The sequence below is a fragment of the Coenobita brevimanus genome, chromosome 107 (genome assembly GCF_032717465.1).
Source record: "Coenobita brevimanus isolate Jiangsu-jjx chromosome 107, ASM3271746v2, whole genome shotgun sequence".
Taxonomy (NCBI): Eukaryota; Metazoa; Arthropoda; class Malacostraca; order Decapoda; family Coenobitidae; genus Coenobita; species Coenobita brevimanus.
The window spans coordinates 875980-889110 of record NC_137060.1 but is presented as its reverse complement, the minus strand read 5'-3'; positions in this window follow the sequence as shown (position 1 = coordinate 889110).

Here is a 13131-nt window from a genome sequence, read left to right as displayed (position 1 = left end):
ATACTTCCAACCCTGACACCTTTGTCTTAGTGACTTATTCTGCACATTATAACTCAGTACCTTCTTGTACAGTACCGGTATGTTACTCAGGCAAACGTTACCATTATTCAGTCTACATGAGTAACATAGACTACAAAAGAATGTTAAGGCGTAATATACAGAGTAAATCGCTAAAAAAGAGGTGCAACGAAGCCTCCCATGATACGTACAAGACGAACCTATATTCCCATCTCAAGCCCCTGAATCTGAGCAACATAATTCTTGTTCTAATCTCGCTATCCACAGACGCCTTTGTCTTTATATCATTCATTTGAAGTTGGCGGCCATTTTGTCCTTTTGCAGCTTATTTCTCGTAGCTAGTTGGCAGCAAAACACAATAATATGGCTCTATAGCCTCTTCATAGTACTTCACAGTGACGAGCACCATATTATAACATTAATCGCTTGTTACGGTACGGTTCAGCATTCAAGATGGGCAGATGGCAGTTTTACGCCTTGGTAAACAGAGAATAGTTTACTGGTATGGCACTCTCCTAACCTGAACTAATCGGCCGGCAGCAGAAAGACTGATTAGGCTATACACATCTGAGGGGTGAATAAGTTAAAGTTATACACCACAAAACTATTCCATTCAACCGAGAAGAGCCACCTTGTAGTGATAGGATAATGAATAGTGTGTGTCATGTTACTCAGTCCCAGGACGTTATTATTTAGATATTCTTGCCCTTCTCAGACGATACTTTTTAACCCAGAACCCTATGGCACTGACGCGCTTAATAAAGGCTATACCGGTATGTAACCCCTAAGATGAATACAATCGTCTGATGGAAGGAAGAATTAATGTCGTATAAAAAATACAAGTCCTCAGGCTATAAAGGTTAAGGTCGTATACCGTACTTTAGCTGTACATTACCATATACATTAACTCCTTCACTACCATCATCTACTAGCCTACTTCATGTTTGTCGTCTTCATGTGCTTTTATTCAGCAGTTTTGTCCAGCATGTATTTTATGCCTTTCTTCACTGTAAACCTTTTCTTAAGTCACCTTAGGACAGACTTTTCCAACTGGAGGAGTTAAACAAGTCTTATTAATCACATCACTTGTAACAAGAACGTTTTCGTATGTTGAATAAAATCGTTCAAAAAGGGCAAAAGTGAAAAAAATAAATAAATAAATAAAACACCAGACTGAATGGGTTCATTTTACCTGTATTTTGTCCAACATTTTTTCAAGGCACTGTTCTTTACTGCTGAGTAAATTGCCGATATTAGCCTAGATTTCATGGATCATAACCTTACATATAGCTATACCTACACATTCCATCAGTGTGTTGTGATGATATCGTTTACAATGAAGTTTGAACGGAAGTGATTAATAACTGGTGAATGTGATACTGTCTTGGTCACGTAATTTATGCTCATTCCTTCGGTGGTAAGAAAACTGCTGATCGCTTTTCAGACTTCCAAACCTTGCACACTTAAATACCGGTATTCCATTGGTAATCCATAAGCATGTAATTTGTAATTGCTTCTCTCATGGTTGTCACAGCTCTAGTATTCTAAACCAGCTGCCGCCTGACGACACATTCAGCTAAGAGTGAGTCACGGGAGTCTGAACGTTAACTTACAAGCTTTGCCAACTTTAATATTTTATCGGCGTTGCATGATCATAAAGTCTTCACTGAAGTACCAACGCAGGTTCGCGTAATTTCTAACGAGAATGAGAATATGTTTTTGTCCTTTTCCTTGAAGAGTAAATCCTGATAGGCTAGCTAACTTTTTCATTATTAGAACAGCTCAAGAATTGTTGTATTTCAGTAATATAGGCGATTTTAGGCAACCGAGAGTGAGTCACTGCAGCCCACGAGAGTTAACTTCCAAGGTGTACATATTGAAATACCGGTACCGTATATATTCCATAGGCCCCTCATGATGATCAAGTTTGAAATGAAGTGCCAATGCGAGTGACTGAAAACTGGAGAAATATACCGGTAAACCGTTTTCGAGATTTTCGTCTAATCTGAAAATTTTGCTTTCTCATGGTCAGGAGAATTTTAGAATTCAATTCCAGGTAACACCAAGCGATTTTATGCAGCTGAATGTGAGTCACAGAAGCCGGAGAGCGTTAACTGTCAACATTAACCCTTTCAGTACCATGACGCACCGAACTTTTATTTTAGCCTAGCTATCTCCAGACGATTATTCATATGAGAATAGTCCTACAGCAGCAAAGGGGTTAAAGGCTATACCTAGTCCCTTATCAGATTAGAGGCAGCTATGCCACAGCAACAAAGGGTTAATGGTTATATCTAATCCCTTATCAGATTAGGGGAGTGCCATAGCAACACAGGGGTTAATGAAGGTTATACCGGTATCTGATCCATCAACGCCAACAGTAGCATAAAATAACCTGAAAGTATTAAAAAAAAGGAAAATACGTCATGATATCGAAGGGGTTAACCCTCTCAAGGTGGGAATATCTCTACCGTTCTATTCACAACTCCATACAATTTCATGGACCCGAGAGTGAGTCATGGGAGCCAGGTCGTCCACGTTCACATATCTTACGGTATTTCAGCCTTGTTACCTACACACAAATGTACTCAGTTTACGGGTCATTTTTCGAAGTGAAGGATTTAAATACGCTACATCGTTCACTCTGGCCATAATTTCGATGTCTTTCGTTGGGTGAATAAAATGTGTTGTATAACCGGCAAGAATAGCCGTTACCTGATTGATGGCGTTGAAATTCTCACCAGTAACCCTCTCATGGTGGGAATATCTCTAGCATTATATTCCAGATAGACAGACGACTCTATTCAGCTAAGTGGTAATTCCAAAACACGTGTTTGGTAACTGAATGTGAAACTGGTTTACAGGTTCTTATCTTGATATTACTGTAGCTACCAAATTCTGTGAAGACATCAGAGAGAGAGAGAGAGAGAGAGAGAGAGAGCGCAGACTGAACAGGTACCGGTAAGTGTATGAAACGTGACTGTCTCTGTCCATGACCTTACACACTCCCATACCAACCTGACCTTACCAACTCAGTTTTGCTGTACCATGCAAATATTACTCACAGTTAACAATATACGCAACCTTGAATAAGCTACATAGACTAACAGAGGACATCTATCGATCTATCTATCTATCCATCTATCTACCTGGGCCTCGGAAAGCGAATTCTTTAGTCTACGTTCAGATGAAAAAGAAAAAAAGTTTAGAATCAAGTCTCAGCCTGACCCAAGCTTCCATCCCCACACCCACCCTGACCTCTGGCCCGCAGCCGCTACACGCCTTTGCAGGACCATATTCATACACTTTCTTGGGCTTAGGCTGCGTACATAATTGCTTAACTCTTTTTAACATCACTACTACTGCTACCAAACACTTCACAACCAAGTTAGACTGAATACTAGACAGTGAAAGATTTGAAATACACTAATATCATCATGACAGTGATTAACTGTTATAAATACTTTCTGAACTCATCCCCAGGTTGCTGGACTGCGTGGGGTGTGATGTGCATTCACCCTTAACTCCCTAACTGCAGTTTAGCCAACCTGCTTTGCATTTTATTCCGGCTAACGTCACACCATGCTTCAGACACCCAGGACACCAAAAATACTTAAAAACTAACTACTAAAAATCAGGACTGATGATGCTGAATTCTCCTTTTTATATCATCATGCGACGGACGATTATATTCAGCGCAATGAAATTCACAGCAACGCCGTTTTTAATCAATTATTGATACTGTCAGCCGCTTTTATTCACTTGAAGAAAAAAATCTCATATTGGCCCATTTAGTAAGATGGTCTTTTCTCACACTCAGCAACAAACACAAGGAGTGGGACAAAGTGCATCCTTTTCACAGGGGGATGAGAATGAGGATGGGGAGGAGCCAGAGAGGAAGTTTTGAACGAATGCGTTGCCTAGCGACTGGGAGTTTGTCGCTACATAGCCTAAATTGGTTTTAGGGCGAACTAGGCTACTGTTACAGACAACATCTTAGGATTAGGCTAACTAAGGCATTATTTACATTTATTTTGCTGTGAGCCTCTATGTTTCATAGAGTCGCCTGCTGTGGGATGAAGCTGCCGCACAGTTTTGCTGTGCTTATATTTTATCTTAGTATGGTATATACCCCATATGATTTAATCTGTTTAAGGGAGACATCTCCGTGAACAAGTGCTAAAGTACTAGCCTAGAGAGATGCGGAACCATCAGGGCCGTACTGATGGGACTTTACTAAAGTCTATTTGTATAAAGCACCTCGCGTACACAAACGTTAGTGAACGACAGACGGACAGGGCCGCTCCTACTGATGCTTCGGCATAAAATATCAGTTTCTATTAACCCCTTCACCACGATGACGATTTCTATTTTTTTTTTTTTTCTCGCTACCGTCGGACAGCTGTGACAGGGTCTGAATACACCAATAGGTAAAAGTCTCAATTAGATGACACCTGTTTACATAAACCATTGGCTGAATCAGCGGGATAAACACCGTTAATCACCAGAGAATAACAGCAAACAGCGAGATGATGCCACCAGTCACCACAACACCGAACAATTAGCCCAAAATCAGAAACAATCGCTAGACAACCACAATCAATCGCCACAGAACACCAACACTTGCGATAACCACAACAAATCGCGAGAACCACGAAAATTTCACGAAAGAACATGCACAAGTGGACCAGACGGCCCGATAATGGACTGACTCATAAAATGGCGTCAGGCGGAGGGTAAACAGAACCACTGTTGTTGTTGATACAGTAAATGATAAATAAACGTTGACTTACATTGTCCCTGCACACATTTTCAGAGATATGTGTAGGTTACTCATATAATTAGTGCTGCAATATACTAACAGGCTTTATACACAGACATACTGAACTGTTTATAAATAGTATATAAACGTTTGATCGATAAAAAGATATACGCAGACATACAAATACAGAATGTTAAGTGAACGGAATGATATGGTATACAGATTTATATCGATAACTTAGCCTACGTAGGTGGTACTGTATACACACAGTAGTTACAAAGGTATACGGTAAACGATTGGTCTACAAAAATACAAGCACCCTGACAGAATATTCCAGGACTGAATAAGCTCGGCATACACTGTAGATAGACAGATAGACATAGATACTAGTAGATAAAGATAGACAGACAAGACAGGCAGATACTAATGGAAAGATAGATCTAGATATAAATATAAAGTGAAAGAGAATGACAGACACGTGGATCTACAGAGAAACAGAGTGACGGCCTGATAAATCAATCAGTAAAGATTATTAATACAAATGATAGCAACATAAACTAACTGACCGACGCATATATATATATATATATATATATATATATATATATATATATATATATATATATATATATATATATATATATAGTGACATGTAGAGATGTGCGGTACATGTAGGAGGACTACTGGGCCTTGAAAGCAGGCTGTGAAGCCTATGCCCCGAGTCGGACACATAAAGAAAAAAAAAAAAAAAAAAAAAAAAAACTGACAAACAATACACGACTGATACAATTAGGGCCTAAATGAGAGAGAGAGAGAGAGAGAGAGAGAGAGAGAGAGAGAGAGTCAGCCTTCAACTGCTAAAAATAAACTTACTGGTACTTCAATTAATCCGTTAGAATACCGTACGGTACTCCATACTATTAAAACTAACGGTATTGTTAATAAATCATTCACAAAAAATTCATAATTAAACCATATAGCCTAGGCTACGGTAGGTAGTCGATGGCTAGTCATTTCTACTGTAATGTAGTCAGCGCCACACTGTTTATTAGTGTGTGTGTGTGTGTGTGTAATTCACCGGGTCGGTCAGGATCACTTGATGGTCGTGATCGTCAGCTTTTACCCTCCCGGAAGGGAGCTGAGAGCTCATATAGTCCGATCTAAGGGCAAGGCTGTGACCTTCAAACACGCACACACCCGTCCCCTTGCTCAAGGGGAACAGTAACCACCCACTTCGTCAGTGAAACTTTTCGCAACCTGAGCGAGGCGCGAACTCCCGTCCACCAGTTGGCAAGCGAGAGCGTTACCACTGCACCAGCGAGGTGTGTGTGTGTGTGTGTGTGTGTGTGTGTGTGTGTGTGTGTGTGTGTGTCACTTGCCTGGATATTCACGGTGCGACCTTTGCTTTCAGGCCAGAAAACTTCTGATATAGGCCTATATATACTGTATATAATACCGTACCGGTATATATAGTACGTGTATTATATACGGTACCTATATAACATAATAGGCCTAGGCCTATATTATATATTATCGGTATATATTATATATATTATATATACAGTATGTATTATAATTATATTACCGGTATAGAGTATATGTACTGTATATATAAAACATATATATATATATATATATATATATATATATATATATATATATATATATATATATATATATATATATATATATATATATATATATTCTGGGCGGGGGAACTAACTTCCTAGCACCACTTTCTTACCGACTTATACTGCATATTACATATGCCTTTCTGTTATTTATTTTGTTCAAGGGAAAGTGCTTGGATCAATAATATACAAATGGATACTGAGGTGTACTGAGCGAATTAAATCGTTAGAGAGAAAGTGCTACGAAATCTTAAAAGGCACCTTCACTATGACTCAATATTTGAACGCAGTTGCAACATAAAAATTAACATAGGATCATTGTGGTGAAGTGGTTGGCAGAGGCGTGATGCTGGGTTGCCACATCCTTCCATCTCTTATCACACATCTTTGCATCCTTATCTCTCTCATCCGATGACACATAAGGTACTCTAAGCGGAAGTTTGACAGTAGCCTAATTGTGTTGTTGCCTTTCACCCAGCGAACCCCACCACCATCATTATAATACTGACTGATTCAGCCGTGCCAAATATTCAATACTGACACAAGTGATGAGATGTGACGTGGACTACGTAGGAGGATTGCTGCTACTCAGCGAACGGAGTACGTTATAAATTCTAGCCTATATCCAGAGTCAAAAAGACACACACATACACAAAAAACTGTGTGTGTGTGTGTGTGTGTGTGTGTGTGTGTGTGTGTGTGTGTGTGTGTGTGTGTGTGTGTGTGTGTGTGTGTGTGTTTTAACCCCAGGTACACTGAATAAGTTACTGTATATTTCCTGACTGTGGTAGGTGGTGGCGACCATCATCCACTCACTGGATGTAGTGCTGCCTACTTCCTTAGCTTTTATCATTCTTTTTCTGTGCCTGCCCTGTTCTCTTCCTATTTCTCCTATCTTTCCTGTCACTTCTTATTCCTTTTCTTTCCTTTACAGGTGGCTTTACATTGAGTGACAAGCCAAATGGTTTCCTGTAAGCCAAGAAACCATTTACAACGCTGGGTGGTAACCATATAACCAAACCATACGTGCTCCCTACGTGTCAACAAGTGGGTTGGTGGAAGGTTGGTGCCCCTCCCTGTAAAACAACTAACTCAGTGTCAAATGGCCACCCTTTACGGGATTATGGTCTGGCAATAGACAGATAGATAGATAGATATTTCCTGATGATTTTATTTAATAAGAGATTTCTTAAACTAGAATCATTACAGTATCCTCGTTATGGCCTTCTGAACAATGTGTTATATTGGCCAGTTCATACCACGGTACCTATCCTTGGACATTTAATACCACTCAGGAAAGACCTCTCCTGGGGATATGGTTAACAATGATGTGCTTTATTGACAAGCTGAATGTTTATGTACCACACACGAGAGAGAGAGAGAGAGAGAGAGAGAGAGAGAGAGAGAGAATCAACACCCTCACTTCCTCCTACTCACCTGTTGTCATGAAGGAGAGGGTCCTGAGCAGAACGGTGAGAAGGGTGGCAGTCTTCATGGTGACCGGGTTTTCCCACTGTTTTCCTGCCGGCACAGGGTTAGCCTACAGTAGCCTGACCCACACACTTCCTTCACTGTCGCTACTTTCACACTAACTAATATGGATGCTAGTAATTTTTCAATGGTTATTCTGCTAGTATATACCGGTATTAAAACAGTACGGGTAATGCTTTTCTCACTGTAACCAGTAACTTTCCACACTGATTACCGTATATGGTTGCTAGGAACTCTCCATACTGATTATAATATTGCTAGTATATATTCAGACACTTATTGTCACACTTCTCTCAGTCACTAGCTACGTTTGCACACTAATTATTGTTGCTAATAACTCTTCACAATTATTATATTATTTCCTAGTTAACATTCAAGCAATTAACATTGATAGCTAGTAACTTTATACAGCTATTATTATCATAGTACGTATACTGAACAAGTCATATCACATTACCATCGCGACAATTAACTAATCACAGTTTTTTTTGTCGCTATTTTTACGCTTCACACTGACTTTGTATATAGCTACCGTTCGTTGTTAGTACTGTCGCTATTACCTTTAAACGTTTTTCACTGTCGCAAACAGCTTTGCATTCTCTCAATGTCACCAATTATTTTAACTGTGACCACAAACATTTCAAACTTCCTTCAGTACCGCAAACTTCACACTTCTTCCACTTTAAGTCGCCTTCATATCATCAGTGTGTACTTCCCCTCACACACTACCGTACCCACCGCGTTCACTTTAGCTGCAAATACTTCACACACATGTCACGTTTTCACCCTACGTTCGCTAAACTTCACCGTTATATCACTGTACGTTCACTGCAACCCAGCCCATGTTCACCGTAACACGCCAAAGCACCTTCACTGTAATCTGGAGTGATTCACACACACCGCTGTGTATTATAATTACTGTTTTTTTTTTTTTTTTCTGTATCGTCTATAACACTTGAAACTGGTTAACACGGTCACCAAAGGGTCAAAAGTGGTCAAAAGATGCTGACAGTAATACGTGGAAACAGTAAATATACACAGCTGAGTCAATAGCAAACACGTGTCATGTAGCTACCACGTGACAAGGGTAAACAAAACGAGCAGGAGTTAATAATGCAGAACACATATATACAGAGCACCAGGTGGTTAGGGTAAATATGCACTGATGAACTGCTTGCCAAGAACACGAGTGAAAGTGCCAAGTGGCAGAGGTTCACAAACAGCTGAGCACGTGTAGAGGCCACTGAGGGTACTATGTGAGAAGTAAACACTAAGCACAATTATCTAAAAGCACGTGTTTAAAAGGCTGAAGGCACGTGATAATGCAAGGACAGAAAAAATCACTATCTCAGAGCACGCGTTTCAATGGCTGTAGTTACAGTACCGTACCATACCACATGTCTAGGCAGGATAATGAGCACGTGTTAAAGTAGCCCTGGGTACCAAGTGGCAATATAAACACAGCACGTGACTATGTCAACACAACACGCGTCACACTCTGAGAGCACGTGTGTACATGGGGTCAGTGGGCAAGGTGACACAAAGGCTGGGTCACTGAGTCAGTCCAGGGGTCACAAGGCTTAATGAGCTCAAGGGGACGATACATCACGTAAGGCTCTCTGGGTTAGTTCGGCGTCAATCTGCAAAGAGAAAAAGAGAACTGAGGATAAAGGTTAGAGCACTGACCTAGCTCTATGTTCAAAATACAAATACACTCTCAGAATACAAAACAAATAAGGAAGTGAAGGAGCGTTGCGGTGTTGCTATGGTTGTGCTAGGAAGCATTAGAAGTATCCTGAGAGAGTTTGACAATGTGGAGGGAATGGAGACTGAGAAACTGACTAAGGGTGTGTGAGAATAAGGTGCTGGAGAGTAGGGGGAGATGGAGACCGGAGATGACAGAGTGATGGTCTGGAGAGGCATGACAGGGTAATACGAACTGGAGAGATGGCAGCCTTATTGCTGAGGACGGCGTGACACGGAGGCGATTCATCTGTGGTTACCCTTTCTGGGATTAATGTGTCTGGCTATATAGCTGTAGATATATGACTGCTAAATTTACATCATGTATAAAATTCTTGAGATTTCAATCGTAGCCTATATAAGATAAAGATGCAACTCAGGACAAAAGTAGTGCATTCATCTGGAGTTCAGTCATTTTTACTAGATGGAAATTTAGTGATTTTCCAACATTTCTCGCGTAGCTCAGTGGCAGAAAAAATGCAGTGCTACGGCTCCACATCCTTTCCATAGCACTTCGTGACTAGCACCATGCATATACACGATATATATATATATATATATATATATATATATATATATATATATATATATATATATATGTGTGTGTGTGTGTGTGTGTGTGTGTGTGTGTGTGTGTGTTACTCTCCCGTTATAGCTCAGCATTCACTATGGAGATGGGCAAATTTACGCCTAATTAAAGTGAACCGGGCGTGTCTCCATATTCACAGTACGGTAATCTTAAACCTAACCCTTTCAGTCCGATGACGGTTCATTCTGTTCATGCTATCAGCAGACGGTTATATATACACACTGGGATAAACGTTTGTAACAGGAGGGATTACAGTCATCGTTAACTCCTTCAACAAAAGACATGTGGAGGTGTAGGAGGACTACTGGGCCTTGGGATAGGCTACTGCCCCCGAGATATAGGCCCTGAAGCCTTTGCCCAGAGTCGGACACATAAAAAAAAAAAAAAAAAAAAAAAAAAAAAAAAAAAAAAAAAACATAGGCAGTAAAACCACACAAATACATTATCTGAGTGAGAGTTAGGCCTAGTAGTAGTGGTAGTGTACTTGCTGCAACCCTTGGCTCATCTCTACGTGAACCCAGTGGACTGCAGGCTGAAGTTGCCCTCTTACAATACATTATACTCCTTTCGGGCGGATTGGGAGGTAGATGAGGGACGTTTGTATAACTAAGCCGCGATCCCGACTGGTTATATCAGTGCCACCAAGTGAAGGCGTCCCTCTGCAGCACCGCTGGATGAACAAATATGTGGGAATGGCAGTTCCGTCAGATGAAAACAGCCTAGTGCAGCTTCACTAACCCTTCACTGCCTTGCATATTGACAATCACATGCTTCAAGTTGGTATGGGCAGTCCTAACACATCTTTTTTATTACATTATTTCGTTCAACGTCCTGAGCGATGGTAGTTTATTTACAAGAACTGACGCTATAGAAAAACAAAATTACCGTACTATGCAGCTGCTGCTGCTGCTGATGATGATGATGATTATTATTATTATTACTATCATCATTATTATTACCATTATTATTATTATTATCATTATTATTATTATTATTATTACTACGGTATTATTGTAGCTATTATCCATCTGTGCCAAACGACTTTCACTCTAGTTCTTTCACACAATCTGACTTTTTTTTTTTTTTTTTGTCCTTTGGTAAAATATTTCATATCGCGCAAAGGCAGAAAGGCAGTAATACAGTTGTAGCCTACATCCTTTCCGTACTGTAGCACTTCTTCTAGAATAGCATCATATTCCAGTATGAAGCTTTTGTTGCAACGCAACATCCAACATGAAGAGATGGCAATTTTAGGTCAAGTTAAATTAAAACGAGTATAATAGCAGCAGCAGCAGAGGGTAGTGTGTGTGGTAACTTTCATCAACTTGATTCTCATATTCAGTAAACCCATAACACATGTACCTCGCAGACACGATATTTTACATACCTTATACGTAGAAATTATATATTTTAAACCATCAGTAAATCCGTCAGCATTCCCTACAAGGCGATAATTCAGCTCTGTAGGAATAACTTTTTGCACCCATTAAATTTATGTGCGTTCTCTGCCTCGCGTGAAGAGGGTTTAATGATTTGTAGAAAATATCTTCCTTTCTTTCTTTCTTTCTTTTTTCAATAAATCAATGATCATTTCATACTTGGCGATAACTTTGATTTGTAGGAACAAATTTTGAGAACCATTAAATTTATGTAAAGTCTCTGCCTAACCTAAAGATATTTACGGATTTGTAGGAATTATTTTATTGCTCATTAATAAATCTAGCTATAAGCATTCCATACTGGATCATACTTCAGATTTGTATGAAAAACATTTTTACACATTACATTTACTTACGGTATATTCTTTGCCTGGATGTATGATAATTTACTTATTTGTCAAATAGTTGCTTTGTCCATCAATAAATAAAGCAGCACTCCCTATCTGGCAATAATTTGGATATGTACAGTAGGAATAACTCCTTTACACCCATACAATTAATATACATTCTCAGCCTCACTGTAAGATAATTTGTAATATGAAGAAATTGTTTTCTTTTTTAACCGTCACTACGACTATCGTCGTTGCCTTTATGACGATATTTAGCCTAAACTATCGGAACTAAAATATTCAAAATCATCTTTTCATCAGTCAGTCTTGTATCGTACAATTAGCAGCGTCGGTTCGCAGCTATCCTATTCAGTCCTACAGAAGAATATTACTTGCTAATTTGTGTGTGTGTGTGTGTGTGTGTGTGTGTGTGTGTGTGTGTGTGTGTGTGTGTGTGTCATGAAGGTAGGCCAGAAGTAGCTAGCTACCCCCAGGAAAAAATGTGTGTGTGTGTGTGTGTGTGTGTGTGTGTGTGTGTGTGTGTGAGTGTGTGAAGGTAGGTCAGGAATAGCCAGGTACATCCAGGAAAAAATGTGAGAAAGAGAGAGAGAGAGAGACAGCGGTATGTATGTATGAATGCGGTTTATATCTCTGCATGTGTGTACCGATGTGTGTATGTGTGTGTGCGTGCGCCTATATGGTATGCAGGTAAGATACGAAGACCTACCGGTACACCCCAAAACACACACACACACACACACACACACACACACACACACACACATCACTGGCAGTATTTAGCATATCGGTGTCATTAGATCAGTGGGTGTGGGATGAACGAGGGCAGTGTTGGCGTAGTTCTTGTTTAGTGCTAATCACAGCCAGGCTTTCCTGTTAGAAATCGCAAGCGTGCAGGTTTTGAGTGCCCGGCAGCGCCATCATTTGTATTGCAACGCGGCTCTATATGCAAATGTGTGAGTGTTTTGTATCCTGTATACAGCATAAAAATAGGAAGATGTATACTTTGATGCATGGGTGCCAGTATTCTAGCACGCAATGTACATAAATAGTTACGATATGGCAAATTTAAAGCAAATATGAGTGTGGGCTGGATTATGTAGACAGCATA